The sequence below is a fragment of the Aotus nancymaae genome, unplaced genomic scaffold (assembly GCF_030222135.1).
Source record: "Aotus nancymaae isolate 86718 unplaced genomic scaffold, 86718_ANA_hifiasm-v0.15.2.pri h1tg000020l, whole genome shotgun sequence".
Classification (NCBI taxonomy): domain Eukaryota; kingdom Metazoa; phylum Chordata; class Mammalia; order Primates; family Aotidae; genus Aotus; species Aotus nancymaae.
This window is the reverse complement of record NW_026988432.1, coordinates 71,004,110-71,020,398: the sequence shown is the minus strand read 5'-3', so window position 1 is coordinate 71,020,398 and position 16,289 is coordinate 71,004,110. Positions and strand designations below refer to the sequence as shown.

The 16,289-nt window shown below is 42.0% G+C and overlaps 1 pseudogene; it reads right to left on the bottom strand.

Annotated features, from left to right (window-relative positions):
- Positions 1 to 1,855: 1,855 nt before the first annotated feature.
- Positions 1,856 to 12,762, bottom strand: LOC105730969 (collagen alpha-1(XVIII) chain-like; annotated as a pseudogene).
- Positions 12,763 to 16,289: the final 3,527 nt, after the last annotated feature.

The following is a 16,289-nucleotide window of genomic DNA, read 5'->3' as shown; positions in this document are numbered from 1 at the left end:
CAAAAAAAAAAAAAAAGAATATGAGCAGGGCATGGTGGCTCATGCCTCTAATCCCAGCATTTTAAAGGCTAATTCCCGCAGATCACTTGAGCCCAGGAGTTCCAGACCCACCCTGACAATATGGCAAGACGCCCATCTTTACAAAAAGTTAAAAATTAGCCAGGCATGTGGGCACATGCCCGTAGTCCCACACACCATGGTCCCAGCTACTTGAGGCTAAGGTGGGAGGATCCCTTCAGCCAGGACGGTCGAGGCTGCCATGAGCCTTGTTCATGCCACTGCACTCCAGCCTTGGCAACAGAGTGAAACCTTGTCTCAAGAAAAGAAAAGAGAAAAAGACGGTAACCACATACTCATACTCTTGCCTACATCTTTATGTAATGGTCTTTGTGAAAATTAGAGATTTTATATTTCAGGAAAATGGCTTGATAATAATAGGTGACCATAAAATTAAAAGTGTGTATCCCTGACTATTGAATGTACTACTAATTAAGAACTTGAAGCAACTTTTAATTTAACTAGAAATCTAACTTATTTCAACTACTTCATGACGTCTGAGATCATGCACAAAGTCTCTTTTCAGTTTGAACAATAAATAGTATTATTCCACTCTTTGTGTCCATATGTTCTCATAACTTAGCTCCCATGTGTAAGTGAGAACATAGCACATGTTCTCAGCCATAAAAAAGAAAGAGATCATGTCCTTTGCAGGAACTTGGATGGAGCTGAAGGTCATCATCCTTAGAAAACTAACAGAGCTCACAATGGCAAAAACATGGAATCAACCTAAATGCTCATCAATGGTATACTGGATAAAGAACATGTGGTATATATACACCATGGAATACTACATAGCCATGAAAAAGAACAAGACCATGCCCTTTGCAGGCACATGGATGGAGCTAGAGGCCAACATCCTTAGCAAACTAACAGTTTCAAACAGAGAGGAGAAATAAGTTTTGAGATCTATTGCACAGCAGAGTGACAATGTATTTATTGTATATTTCAAAATATTCAAAAGAATAAATTTCAAACATCTCGTCACTAAAAAGATAGATAAGCCAGGTAACAGAGATGTTAATTTGCTTTATTGAATCATTCCACATTGTAAACATACATCAAAACCTCACATTGTATCCATACATGTATATAATTATAATTTTTCAATTAATAATATTAATTTAAGAAATAAATAAAGGGTAACAAATACTTCAAATACTGGGATGGCCTTGAAACTACACATGCTAGCCCTGATTCTCTCAGTCACTAACATAATGGAGAAAGAAAGTATACATTGAGAGTCTAGGTGGGGTGACTTATGCCCATAATCCCAGCACTTTGGGAGGCTGAGGTAGGCAGATCACAGGGTCAAGAGATTGACCATCCTGGCCAACATGGTGAAACTTCATCTCTACTAAAAATACAAAAATTAGCCAGGCATGGTGGCACACACCTGTCATCCCAGCTACTCATGAGGGTGAGGAAGGAGAATTGCTTAAACCTGGGAGGCAGAGGTTGCAGTGAGCTGAGACTGTGCCACTGCATTCCAGCCTGGTGACAAAGGGAGACTCAGTGTCAAAAAAAAAAAAGAAAAAAGTAAAAGAAAAAAAAAGAAAGTATACACTAACCTATATCAGACTAAAGAGCACAGATATGTTTCAATTTCACAAAAGCTTTTCAGGTCGAGTGTGGTGGCTCATGCCTGTAATCTCAGCACGTTGGGAAGCTGAGGCAGGTGGACAGCTTGAGCCCAGGAGGTCGAGGCTATAGTGAGCCACAATCACACCATTGAACTCTAGCCTGGTCAATATAGTGAGACGCTGTCTCAAAAAAAAAAAAAAAAAAAAAAAAAAGAAAGAAAGAAAAGATTACATAATGTAGCAAAGATGAAAATATTGTTAACAAGAAAATACAGTTGAATTAACAGCATCAGTGTTACACTGCTTAACATAAGTTGGACATTGGGAAAAAGAAAAGAATAGTTCAAATGAGGTGTTTGACACTTACCCACACAGAGAATACTAAAAATGAATCCTTGTCAGATGGGTCTGTTCACCAAGTGATAGGGCAAACATTCAAAACCAAAATGTCCAATCGTAGTTAATGAATATTATTAGTATTATTATTATTTAAAACTTTTAAAGAACACACTCTTTGGCTTCCTTTTATTTCTGGAGGATAACATGAAGCATGAACTATACAGGAAAGCATGGCAGCCAGGTTCTGGAGTTGGGGCTGGCTGGCCGCTCCCTGCCCACAGCGGGGGCTCCCTCCAACCACGCGTCCTCTCTGGCCATCTCCATCCAGATGGCGGCTACTTGGAGGCAGTAATGACGCTGTTCTCGATGCAGAGCTCAATGTAGGCATGGTGGAAGCTTGCAGCATTCTGCCCCAGGAGCCTGTCCCCCAGCAGCGAGGAGGCCTGGCCTGTGGGCAAAGGGGCCTCGGTCAACCACGTTTCGCAGTAGCTCTGGGTCAGCCTGTGCCTGATGGGGTCCGAGTCCTGCCACACACTCTTCTGGGGCCAGGTGGGGTGCCTCAGGACGTCCTTGCTCTCAAGGAGAAGATGTGTGCCCCGGGCTTCAGCGGGCCCTCAGAGCCGGAGAAAAGCACCTCCCAGCTGGGAAGCAGCAGCTCCTCCTTGGGGTTGATCATGGGCAGGGCTGCGCGTTTGGCATTGGCTGCACACGACACTGTACAGGCCCTGCAGTTGCAAGGACATGAAGGCGCAGAAGGGGCCCGACAGCCCCACGGCCCGAGACTGCTGGAAGCACTGGAAATTGGCCCCACTGATGCCCCCGCATGCTTCCAGGCAGCTGGCTGCTGAGCACGATCAGGTGCAGCAGCACGGGTTGGAAGTCGCAGTTGGTGTGGGCGGGCAGGCTCCTGGAGCGCGCCGGCTGCAGGTGCACGTAGGAGCTTCAGTGCCGGGCTCCAGGATAGGGCTGGGGCTGGGGCAGGCAGAACGTCTGGCCAGGATGTTGTCTGCCCACCATGGCTGCGCCGTGGTCGGGGGTGCTCCCGCTGGGGTAGGGGTTGCTGTCATGCAGTTGTGCCATGGGGGTGCTGCAAGGTGGCCACTTCATTGTTCCTTCCTTGAGCAAGTGGCATCAGGGCCTCAAGCTGGACCTTCCAGAACCTGTTCAGCATGCGGACATAGAGCTCCTCCCTCTTGGCCATGAAGATGAGCCAGTCCTGGAGCACCTAGTGCACCTGGCCCAGCATAGCCTGGCATGTGGCCCAGAGCCTCACCTGCCCTGAAGGGGCATTCATGGTTCCAGAGGGCAGAGGGGGGTCAGAGGGCCAGGAATGATGATAGTCTGCCTTTGAGTACTGGGAAATGAAGGGGGCCCTGGGAGCCTGGGGGACCAGGAGGGACCTGATGACCCTCGGAGCCAATGCCGAGGGTCCCTGAGGTCCAGGTAGGCCGGACTGGCCCTGGATGCTCTCTCCCTTGAGACATGGAATCTCAGAGTAGCCAGGTGAGCCTGGGGGTCCTGGGGAGCAGGGGTGGCCTGGCAGGCTGGAACCGAAGGAGCCAAAAAAGCCACCGCCTCCAGCTTACCCCTTTTGCCTTTCTGTCCTGCTCACCTCAATCTTCCTTCTTTCCCTTCATTTCAGCCTCCAGCTGAAGAAAGTCAAATGGAAACCACCTTGCTGATGGATGTGGGGTGGTGTCCTACTTCTCCTTTGGAGCCCTTGGGTCCTGGAGAGCCCTGATTCCCTGGCAATCCTGGAGGCCAGGGGCGGCTAGACTCAACAAACGCATTGCTGAAGAAAAATGTAAAGTTTTTTGTTAGAATAGAAAATGAAGTCATTTGAAAGGAAAATGATTATAGTACATCAAAGAAATTACAATTGATTATCATTTGATGATCATACCTCAGACAAGATGCAAATATATTAAGTAAATTGTGAAAATAGAAGTCTGTGTTCAAACACATAGATTTGGTTATTAATTTTATAAATAAAGTGAATCTCCCTCAGCACACTTAAAGAGGCTTTGTTTCTAAATTTTAAAAGAAATAGAGGCCAGGCACAGTGGCTTACACCTGTAATCCCAGCACTTTGGTAGGCCAAGAGGGGTGGATTGCTTGGGGCCAGGAGTTCACGACCAGCCTGGCCAACATAGTGAAACCCTGTCTCTACTAAAAATATAAAATTTAGGCAAGCATGGTAGTCTGCCCCTGTAGTCCCAGTAACTCAGGAGGCTGAGGCATGAAAATCACTTGAACCTGAGAGGCAGAGGTTGCAATGAGCAGAGATTGCACCACTGCACTCCAGTGTGGGTGACAAAGTGAAACTCCATCCCAAATAAATAAATAAAATAAATAGGGTATTAAGGAAATACTACAAGAAACTCTAATGTATTACTCTAACATAATAAATTATTTATTCCATAAGAAATCAAAACCTTTAACATCCTTTCATTGTGCTCTAGCATGTTAATATATTGAGAAAATCTCACACATGTTAATCCAGATGCTTCTCAACTTATGATGAGGCTATGTCCCAGGAAACCCATCATAAGTTGAACATACTGTAAGTCAAAAATGCATTTAATACACCTAACATAACTGAACATTATAGCTCAGCCTTGCCTGCCTTAAACATGCTCACAACACATTAGTTTACAGTTAGGCAAAATCAACTAAGAGAAAGCTTATGTTATGATAAGTATTGAATATCTCATGCAATTTATCAAATAAAATGAAAAACAGCACAATTACAGAGTCAAGACTTTAAGTTGAATGATTGCAAGCTGAATATCTGCTACATATATATGAGGAAACCAAAATCAATTTGAAATTTTAAAAAATCAAATGACTGACTTAAAATTTGTTATATACCCTTTGAGGACTTGTGTTATATCAAAGAAAGCTACTATTATAACACCATTCTAGAAAATTAGAAATCCATCAATATTATACACAAAGTTACCAACTAACTAATCATTTTCAAAAGGTTAAAAGATAATTCATTTTTTATTTCTAATCACTTTTATTTTAAAAACAGGAATTATACAACCCCTCCACACCTATAGGCACATTAAATACCACTTTGCCATGACAGCTCAGCATACCTCACAGTTCTTAACACTATTCTATGAGGAATACAAAATGCCATTTTATCCAAATTAACACACTTCAAACATATTTTAGCATATGTGAGAATAAAGGAATTATGAATCAGTAGGAAAGTTGTTAAGGTAGAAGTAGCAACAATCAGCTAAGTAGATGTTGTCCACATTTATTTTGTACCTTTATAAAACAAGAGCATGCTAACCGGCCAGGCACAGTGGTTCACACCTGTAATCCCAGCACTTTGGGAGACCAAGGCAAAAGGATCACTTGAGGTCAGGAGTTCAAGACCAGCCTGATCAACTTGGTGAAACCCCGTCTCTACTAAAAATACAAAAACTAGCAGGGCATGTTGTCAGTTGCCTGTAATTCCAGCTACTCAGGAGGCTGAGGCAAGAGAATCACTTGAACCCGGGAGGCAGAGATCTCAGCTTTCTGCAACCTCCATCACTTAGGCTCAAGCAGTTCTCCAGCCTCAGACTCCTGAGTAGGTAGGACTATAGGCATGCAGCACCATGCCTGGCTAATTTGTGTAGTTTTTGTAGAGAAGGGCTTTCATCATGTTGGCCAGGCTAGTCTCAACCTCCTGACCTCAGATGATCTGCCTGCCTTGGCCTCCTAAAGTGCTGGGATTACAGGCGTGAGCCACCATGCCTGGCTAATTTTTGTATTTTTGGTAGAGACATGGTTGCACCATGTTGGTTGGGTTAGTCTTGGACTCCTGAGCTCAAATAATTCTCCTGCCTTAGCAGGAGAATGATTGCCTTAGCTCAAATGATTCTCCTGCCTTACAGGTGTGAGCCACTAAGCCCAATCTACTAAGAGCTTTTAAAACAGCTATCATAAATGTGCAGAGACATAAAGGAAAATATGCATATACAATGAGTAAAAAAGACAGAAATATCAGGAGACAAACAAAAATTATAAAATGACAATAGAAGCAGAAAGCATGGCCAGGCACACTGGCTTATGTCTGTAATCCCAGCATTTTAGGAGACTGAGGCAGGTGGATCACCTGAGATCAGGAGTTCAAGACCAGCCTGGCCAACATAGTGAAACCATGTCTTACTAAGTATACACAAATTAGTTGAGTATGGTGGTGGGCGCCTGTAATCAGAGCTACTCAGGAGGTTGAGGCAGGAGAATCCCTTGAACCAGGGAGACAGAGTTTGCAGTGAGCTGAAATCATGCCACTGCCCTCTAGCCTGGGTGACAGAGGGAGGATCCATCTCAAAAAACAAACAAACAAACAAACAACAACAACAAAAAAAGCAGAAACCCTTAGGTATTAGAGAAAATTAAGTAAACTAAAATTTGCTGCTTTGCAAAGATTGATTAAAACCTAGCTAGACTAATAAAAACATCCAAAACACAAATTGCTTATAGCAGAAATAAAAGAATATTACTGCAGACCACATATATATATCAAAATTATAATACACACATTTTGCCAATTAATTTGAAATAACTTTTTTGCCAACAAGCTTGAAAATAAATAAATTTCATTGTAAAAATCAAATTATAAAATGACACAATGAGAAATAGGCAATCTAAATGGTCATATATCTGTTGAAGAAAATGTAATCAAAAACCTTTCCAAGAAGAAATCTTCAGGTCCTGCTGATTTCACTATTGAATTCTATCAACAAATAGATAAAGAAAAATGTACACAAACTCTCTACAAAACAGAAGAGGGGGGAATTTTTTCCAATGTATTTTATGAAGTCAGATATAATGTCAATATAAACACCTGACAGGCTGGGCATGGTGACTCACGCCTGTAATCCCAGTACTTTTTGAGGTTCAGGCAGGTGGACCACCTGAGGTCAGAAGTTTGAGAAAAGCCTGACCAACATGGCAAAACCCTGTCTCTACTAAATACAAAAAATTAACTGGGCATGGTGGCATGGGCCTGTAACCTCAGCTACTTGGGAGGCTGAAGTAAGAGAATCCCTTGAACCCAGGAGGCAGAGGTTGCAGTGAGCATGATTGCACCGTGCACTCCAGCCTGGTGACAGAGTAAGATGATCGCAAAACAAACAAACAAAAAAAACTTAACAACGACAACAACAAAAACCCGGCAAAGACAACACAAAAAGAGTAAATTGTAAGTTAGTTTCTGTCATGTGCATAGCTGCCTACTGCCATAATTAAATTTTAATTATACAACTAGTGAGTGTGCAAATAAACTTTTCTTAACACTGAACTATTGAAATGAAAGACAGTATTCCATTTGACTATTACCCACTTCCCATCCCCTTTCTTTATTTTCCTATTTTTATGATTCCAAACATTAAAAAAATACTTTTATATATACAAATGTAGAGGTATTAAATTTAAAAACACATACATGGCTGGGTGTGGTGGTTTTTGCCTGTAATCCCAGCACTTTGGGAGGCCAAGGTGGGCAGATCACCTGAGGTCAGAAATTCTAGACCAGCCTGGCCAACATGGTGAAACCCTGTCTGTACTTAAAATACAAAGAAAATAACTGGGCATGGTGTCAGGTGCCTGTAACCACAGCCGCTCGAGAGGCTGAGGCAGGAGAATCACTTGAACCTGGGAGGCAGTGGTTGCAGTGAGCCAAGATTGCACCATAGCACACCAGCGTGGGTGACAAAAGTGAATCTCCATCTCAAAAAGAAGCAAATGATCAAACAAACAAACAAACAAAAAATACACTCTCAACTTGCTTTTTTCTACTAAAAATCTATATATGCTAATTGGCTAGCTTTATGGAAGAATAATTTACATGTAATAAAACTTGACAACTTTATGTGCACAATTAGATGAACCTTAACAAATGTGCATGGTAATGTAATCACCATCATGATCACCATATAGAACATTTCTGACATTCCTAAAGCTTTCTCTCTAAACCCTATTCAGTCCATTCATAACCCTCACCCCTCAGCCCAGGCAACCTCTCATCTGATTTCAGTTGCTATAGTTTTACATTTTCTAGAATTTCATTTAGAAGAAATAATAGTGCATAAAGTTTTTGTTTTAATCTTAACAAAATATTACCAAATACAGTTCATTTGTATATAAAATGATAATAGATTAAAATAACTGGCATTTATTCTAGAAATCCAAGGTTAGTTTAGTACTAAAACCCAATAAATGATAAACTATAAAATATTGATGCAAGAAATTGAAGAGGACAGCAAAAAATGATTCCATGTTCATGAATTCAAAGAAACAATATCATTAAAATGTTCATACCACCAAAAGCAATCTACATATTCAACTCAATATCTATCAAAATACCAATGACATTCTCCACAGAAACAGAAACAATATCCTAAAATCTACATGTACCCACAAGAGACCCAGAATATTCTAAGAAATGCTGCATATTCTGGATACTCTGAAGAAATCACATTACTTGACTTCAAATTATAATACAGAGCTACAAGAACCAAAACAGCATGGTACTGGCATGAAAACAGATGCACAGACCAATGGAACAGACTAAAAAACCCAGAAATAAATTCAGAGATGTACAGTGAACTCATTTTTGACAAATGTGCCAAGAGCATAGAGTTCGGGAAAGAAGAGTCTCTTTGATAAATGGTACTAGGAAAACTGGATATCCATATGCAGAAGAATGAAAAGACTCCTATCTCTCACCATGTATAAAAATCAGATAAAATGGATTAAAGACACAAACCTAAGTCCTGAAATGATAAACTTACTAAAAGGAAATATTAGGAAAACTCTCCAGGACATTTACCTGGGCAAATATTTCTTGGATAATGTTCCACAAGCACAGGAAACCAAAGCAAAACTGGACAAATAGGATCATATCAAATTTTAAAACTTCTGCACAGTAAAGAAAGCAATCAACAAAGTGAGGAGAAACCCACTAAATGGGAGAAAATAATTGCAAATTATCCACCTGATAGGGAATAATAACCAGAATATGTAAGAAGCTCAGCTCAATAGGAAAAAATCTAATAATCCAATTTAAAAACTGACACCTGATCAGAATACACATTTCCCAAAAGAAGACATACAAATGGAAAGCAGGTATATAAAAAGGTGTTCAACCTTCACTGACCATTAAAGAAATTCCAATCAAACCTACAATGACATATTATCTCACTTGAGTTAAAGTGGTTTTTACCCAAAAGACAGGCAATAACAAATGCTGGTGAGAATGTAGAAAAACAAAGAACCCTCTTACACTGTGGATGGGAATGTGAATTAGTATGGATAACAATATGGATGTACCTCAAAAAACTAAATAGAACTACCATATGATCCAGCAATCCCACTGCTAGGCATATACCCAAAAGAAATAAATTAGTACATGGAAGAGATAGCTACACTCCTATGCTTATTGCATCACTATTCACAAGAGCCAATATTTGGAAGCAACCTAAGTGTCCATCCACAGGCAAATAGACAAAGAAAATATGGTAGATACACACAATGGAGTACTATTCAACCATCAAAAAGAATGACATTCTGTCATTTCCAACAACATAGATGAAATTGAACATCATGTTAAGTGAAATAAGCAAAGCACAGAAAGACAAACTTCATGTGTCCTCACTTACCTGTGGGAGCTAAAAACTAAAACAATTGAACTCACAGAGACATTGAGTGGAAGGATGGTTACCAGAGGCTAAGAAGGGTAGCAGGGGTGGTAAGTAGATGGTTAATGGGTACAAGGATATAGTTAGATAGAATGACTAAGGCTCGGTATTTGAAAGCACCACAGGGTGACTATAGTCAACAATAAATTGTACATTTTAGAAAAATGAAGAGAACAACTGAAATGTTTCTAACACAAAGAAATGAGAAATACTTAAGGTAGTGGGTGCCCAGTTTCTCCTGATATGATTAGTACACATTGTATGCCTATAACAAAATATTTCCTGTGCCCCATAAATATATAGACCTACTATGTACAAATAAAAATTAATAATTAAAAGCTGAGAATGGTGGCTCATGCCTGTAATCCCAGAATTTTGTGAGGCTGAGGCTGGAAGATCACTTGCGTTCAGGAGTCTGAGACCAGTCTAGGCAACATAGTGAAATCCTGTCTCTACTGAAAATAAAAATTTAAATAATAGCTGGATATGGTGGTGCATGCTTGTAGTCCCAGCTATTCTGGAGGCTGAGGTGGGAGGATCACTTATTCCCAGGCATTAGAGTTTGCAGTGAGCTATGATTGTGCCACAGCACTGCAGCCTGGGTAACAGAGTAAAAGCCTGTCTCAAAATAAATTAAAAATTAAAAATTCAATAAACATATTTCACGATATTAATAGTATAAATGAAAATCACCATATGACTGACAGAACAAATGAAAAATATTATTTTAACAAATTGAATTGAATATTCATTTGTGATTTTTAAAATCTATTAGTAAAATAAGAATTAAAGAGAACTTCCTCAATCTGATAAAATCTATGTTACAAAAAAATTTAAATCTAACATTATACTTACTAGTAAACATTTGAGTGCTTTCCTCACAAGATTGAAAATAAAGCAGAGATGTCAGTTCTTGCCATTTTACACATTGTACTGGAGGTTCCTTCTTTTTTTATTTTCATTTTTTTGAGAAGGAGTTTCACTTTTGTTTCCCATGCTGAAGTGCAATGATGTGATCCAGGCTCACCAAAACCTCCGCCTTCTAGGTTCAAGTGATTCTCCTGCCTCAGCATCCCAAGTAGATGGAATTATGGGTGCCCATCACCATGCCCAGCTAATTTTGTGATCCTTTTATTATTTGAACCCATGTGAGTGTCTGCTGTGTCTTACTAATTTTCCTTGAAATACGCAATTGATTGAGGCCTTTTTGATGTAGAACGAAAGCTATAGGTTTTTACCAGGACTAATTTTAACGTGAGATTGATTGAGGTCTTTTTGCTGTAGGACCTACAGGTTTTATCAGCAGTGAACCTCTTGGTTGCCAGGGATTGCACGGAGCTAAGGAGACTAGGGGGTGGCTGGGTGCAGACCAGGTGGCGGGTAGTGATCCCAGGGTGGGGGTTGGGGCGGTTTGCACTTGGCCGCATCCTCCTGGCTTCTCTGGTAGTAATTCCTGAAGGAGGCTAGGACTCCGGCACAGGCCCTCCTGTGGTCACAGGTGCGATCTGCCTGTGCTTGGCTTTCTCGGGCGTTCTCAGCTGCATGCCCCGACATCCGTCTCAGGCTTGGATTGGCGCCAGAAAACTTCTGAGACACCCTTTCCACCTGATCTGCCCCGAGGGGAGGCCAGTTCCAGGTGTTGCCACCTCTGCTGCTCACTGGGCTTGCCTCTCTGTGGTTGTTCCCTCCATGTTCCTGAGCTTGGAGACTAAGGCAGGGCCCCTTGGTGTGTGGCCCAGATCAAAGGGGGGAAGTCAGCTCATGGAGCTGGGGAATGTTCTGCTGACACCCTTCCCGAGGGTCTCAGGTATGTTTCTGTGGTCCAGTGACCCCCACCACACCTCACCAAACTGAATCTCCAGCCGCATGGGACCCGATCGCTGCCCATGCCATCCGATTCCAAATCCAATGGGAAGAGCAGTCCCTAGTGCCCACCTCACAGTCTGAAGCACAGTCCTCCTCCACCTGATCCGAAAAGGAAAGTCGGCTCAAGGAGGTATTGAGGTCAGCACCTCAATACCTCGGGGTCCTGCGCTGCTTGTGGCGCGCAGCCTCCTTCCCTGGGCACCCCCTGTAACTGCCTCCACCCTGCACCTGTGCGGCTGCAGCTGGACAGCGCCCAAGCTGCGGCTTCTCAACTGGGCACGCGCGTGCGCATGCGCAAGCAGCCTGTCACAAACAGCCCTGAGCTGCGGCTCGCGTCACAGTGACCACCACCGTTGCCTGGGGAACAATCACAGCGGCTTGGCTAAGCAGGGGCCCTCTGTGGCAGTGCCTCCGAGTCAGGCAATGGAAACCCCTCTCCGGGCGATCGTCGCTCTGCCTCCGCGGTTTGGGGAATCCCGCAGGCTGAGAAAAGGTCCCGCGGGGCTTCAAGGATGCCCAGGGCGATCCGCAAGTATCCCCACGACGCTTCATTCCTGCCCAGATAGTGTGAAGGTGCCTCTCATTGAAAGCGGTCCCGGGTGGGATTCCCAGGTAAGGCCTCCCTGCATACCACCGGGCTGCTCACTCCCCACGGGGCTTCCCTGCACAGAGCAGAACCCCACAGCCTCAGGAGCTGCCGGGCAGTGTATGCTTCCCTGTGAATGTTTGATGTCTCTGTGTGTCTTTCTACGTGTGTGTGAGTGTGTGTATGCATGTATCTTTCTGCCTGTGTATACGTGTGTGTGCGTGTGTGTGGGAGCCACATGCTGACACGAGTAGTGTGGCCAGTGCACTCCAGCATGGTTTCTGTAGTCCACCTACCTTCTGGTGCTGGTCTGCCTTTGGTTCATCTTGGGGGCTAAGGGGCCCCTCTTTGTTTTTCTGGTGGATTCTAAATCCTCAGTGTGGTGGGGTAAGGCTCCCACCTGCAGGTGTCCTAATCACCTACCCATCTCGAGGAAGTCACTCCTCGAGAAAGAAGACGGGCGCAAATACCCAAAAGCAAACTCCTCCAAGAGGCCTTGGTCCTGCAGCACATCTAGTACTGGAGGAACCCTAGCCGTGCTGTCCTCAGGACCCCTTTGAGTCCACTTCTCATTCCAGGGCTGGTGGAGCCGGAGCATCAGGAGGTGAGATGGGAACTCCTTCATCCTCTTTGGATTTTGTTGTGGGTCAGAGGATGTGTGCAAAAATCCCTAGAAATTAACTAATTTTTGTATTTTAACTTCATATCTTGTAATTTTGATATATTATTTTAGTAGTTCTGGTAGGTGCTCTGTGAATTCTTGTGTATTTTCTACCCTTTTTCGGTATAAAATAACAACTCTTTTGAATATTTATGCTTTTCACTTGCCTTATTGACTGGTAAGAACATCCAGTACAATGTATAAAAATGGCAAGAACTGACATCTCTGCTTTATTTCCAATCTTGTGAGGAAAGCATTCAAATCTTGTGAGAAAAACAATCAAATCTCGTGATGACAGCACTAGTATGTATGATATTAGATTTAAATTGTTTTGTAATATAGTTTTTATCAGATTGAGGAAGTTCTCTGTTATTTTACTAATGAACTTTAAAAATCACAAATGCATATTCAATTTGTCAAGTATAATATTTTTCACTTATTGAGTTACTCATGATTTTTCTTTATGCTATTAATATGGTGAAATATTTATTTATTTAAGTTTTCATTTTTTCTGAGACAGGGTTTTAGTCTGTTACCCAGGCTGTAGTGCAGTGGCACAATCATAGCTCACCATAAACTCTTAACTCCTGGGCTTAAGTGATCCTCCTGCCTCAGCCTCCTGAGTAGCTGGGATTACCAGCATGCACCACCATACCAAGCTATTTTTAATTTTTATTTTCAGCAGAGACAGGGTTTCAATATGTTGCCCAGGCTGGTCTTAAACTCCTGAGCTCAAGCCATCTTCCAGCCTCAGCCTCCTAAAATTCTGGGACTGCAAGCATAAGCCACTATGTTCGGCCCTTAATTTTTAATTTTTATGGGTATATAATAGGTCTATATATTTATGAGGCACATGAGATATTTTGTTATATGCATATAATGTCTAATAATCATTTCAGGATAAATGGGGTATCCACTACCTTTAGTATTTTTTATTTCTTTGTGTTAGAAACATTTCAATTGTACTCTTTATTCTTCTAAAATGTACAATTTGTTTCGTATTATAGTCACCCTGTTCTTTTAAAATTTAGAAACAGAGCCTCTTTGAGTGTGCTGAGATAGATTCACTTTACTTATAAAAATAATAGCCAAATCTGTGTGTTTGAACACAAACATCTATTTTAACAAATTTACTTAATGTATTTCCATCTTGTCTGAGGTATAATAATCAATTCTAATTTCTTTGATGTAGTCTAATTATTTTCCTTTCAAATGACTTTATTGTCTATTCTAACAAAACTCTAAATTTTTCTTTTATTTAAGCAAAAAGAAAATAATATTCATTGTTCAACTATGATTGGACATTTTGGTTTGAATATTTGTCTAGTCCCAAAGACATTGGGTCCCTGAAGCCAAAGCCTGGGATGAGGCCAGCAGGAGGCAGCCTTTGCCTCTGTTTTTTGCCAGATGGGCTGGTGGGGACATGGTACATGGGATGAAAGATGTGGGTCACAGGCAGGGTGGGAGTGACTCTGGCTACTCTAAGCACAGCCAAGTTAGTGCTTTAGCTTCCTGCCCTCAAATCCGCAAAGGGTGAGTTTTCTTTCTTTTTATTTTATTTTATTTTATTTTATTTTATTTTATTTTATTTTATTTTATTTTATTTTATTTTATTTTATTGCAATGAAGTCTTGCTCTGTCACCCAGCCTGGAGTACAGTGGAATGATCTCAGCTCACTGCAACCTCTGCCTCCTGGGTTTAAGTGATTCTCCTGCCTCAGCATCCTGAGTAGCTGGGACTGCAAATGTACCACCACGCCTGGCTAATTTTTTTTTATTTTGAGTAGAGACAGGGTTTCACCATGTTGGCCAGGCTGGTCTTGAACTCCTGACCTCAAGTGATCCAGTCACTTTGGCCTCCCAAAGTGCTGGGATTACAGGACTTCAGGGTTTCTTAAATTTTTTTTTTTTTTTTTTTTTTTGAGAGAGGGTCTTGCTCTGTCACCTAGTCTGGAGTGCAGTGGCGTGATCTTAGCTAACTGCCAACTCCACCTCCTAGGTTCAATTGATTCTTGTGCCTCAGTTTCCCAAGTAGTTTTGTATTTTCTTCAGTAGAGATGGGTTTTCCCATTTTGGCCAGGTTGGTCCTGAACCCCTAAGCCAGGTGATTCAACCACCTCAGCCTGCCAAAGTGCTACAATTACAAGCAAATGCCACTGTGCCTGGCCTAATTTTTAAATTTTTAACTTTTTAATTGTCTTTAGAGATAAGGTCTTGCTCTGGCAACTAGGCTGGAGTACAGTGGCTCAGTAATAGTTCCCTGCAGCCTCAAATTCCTGAACTCAAATAATCCTCCAACCTCAGCTTTCTGAGTATCTAGGACCACTGTAGCATTTTTTTTAAATTTTTTTATGTAGAAAAAGGTCTCTTGATGTGGCTTAGGCTGGTCTCAAACTGCCAGCCTCAAATGATCTTTCCCTTTTGCCTCCAAAAGGGCAGGGATTATAGATTTCAGCCACTGTGCCTGACCTTGAGTTTAGAATTTCTTTATGGGCTAACAAACATTCTAAAATTGGTTCTGGTGATGGTAGTACACTAATAGGTAAACTTTAAATAGGTAAATTGTATGTGAATGAGGCCAGGTACGGTGGCTCAAGCCAGTAATCCCAGCACGTTGGGAGGCCAAAATGGGCCGATCATGAGGTCTGGAGTTTGAGACTAGCTTGGCCAACATGGTGAAAAGCTGTCTCTAATAAAAATATAAAAAATTAGCTGAGCATGTTTTCACATGCCTGTAATCCCAGCTGCTCAGGAAGCTGAGGCAGGACAATTGCTTAAATCCAAAAGGCAGAGGTTGTGATAAGGGGAGATGACATCATTGCACTACAGCCTGGGTGAAAGAGCAAGACTTCATCTCAAAAAAATAAAAAATTGTATGTGATTGACATCTCAGAAAAGCTGGTTTATTTAAAACAACAACAGACTGGGCACGGTGGCTCATGCCGGTAATCCCAGCACTTTGGGAGGCCGAGGTGGGTATATTACCTGAGGTCAGGAGTTTGAAACCAGCCTGAACAACATGGTGAAACCCATCTCAACTAAAAATACAAAAGAAAAAATAGTCAGGGATGGTGGTGGGCACCTGTAATCCCATCTACTTGGAAGGGTAAAGCAGGATAATCTTTTGAACCCAGGAGGCAGAGGTTGCAGGGAGATTGCATTCCATCCTGAGCAACAAGAGTGAAACTCCATCTCAGAAACAAAAACAAAAGAAAAAACAGGCCAGGTGTGGTGGCTCACATTTGTAATCCCAGCTCTTTGGGAGGCCAAGGCAGGATTGCTTGAACCCAGGAGTTTCAGACCACTCTGGGCAACATAGCAAGACCCATCTTTACAAAAAATTAAAAATTGTCTGGGCATGGTGGCATATCCCTGTAGTCCAAGCTACTCAGGAAGCTGAGACAGGAGGATGCCTTGAGCCCAGGAGATTGAGGTAGCAGTGAGCTATGATCATGCCACTGCACTCCAGCCTGGGCAACAGAATGAGAGCC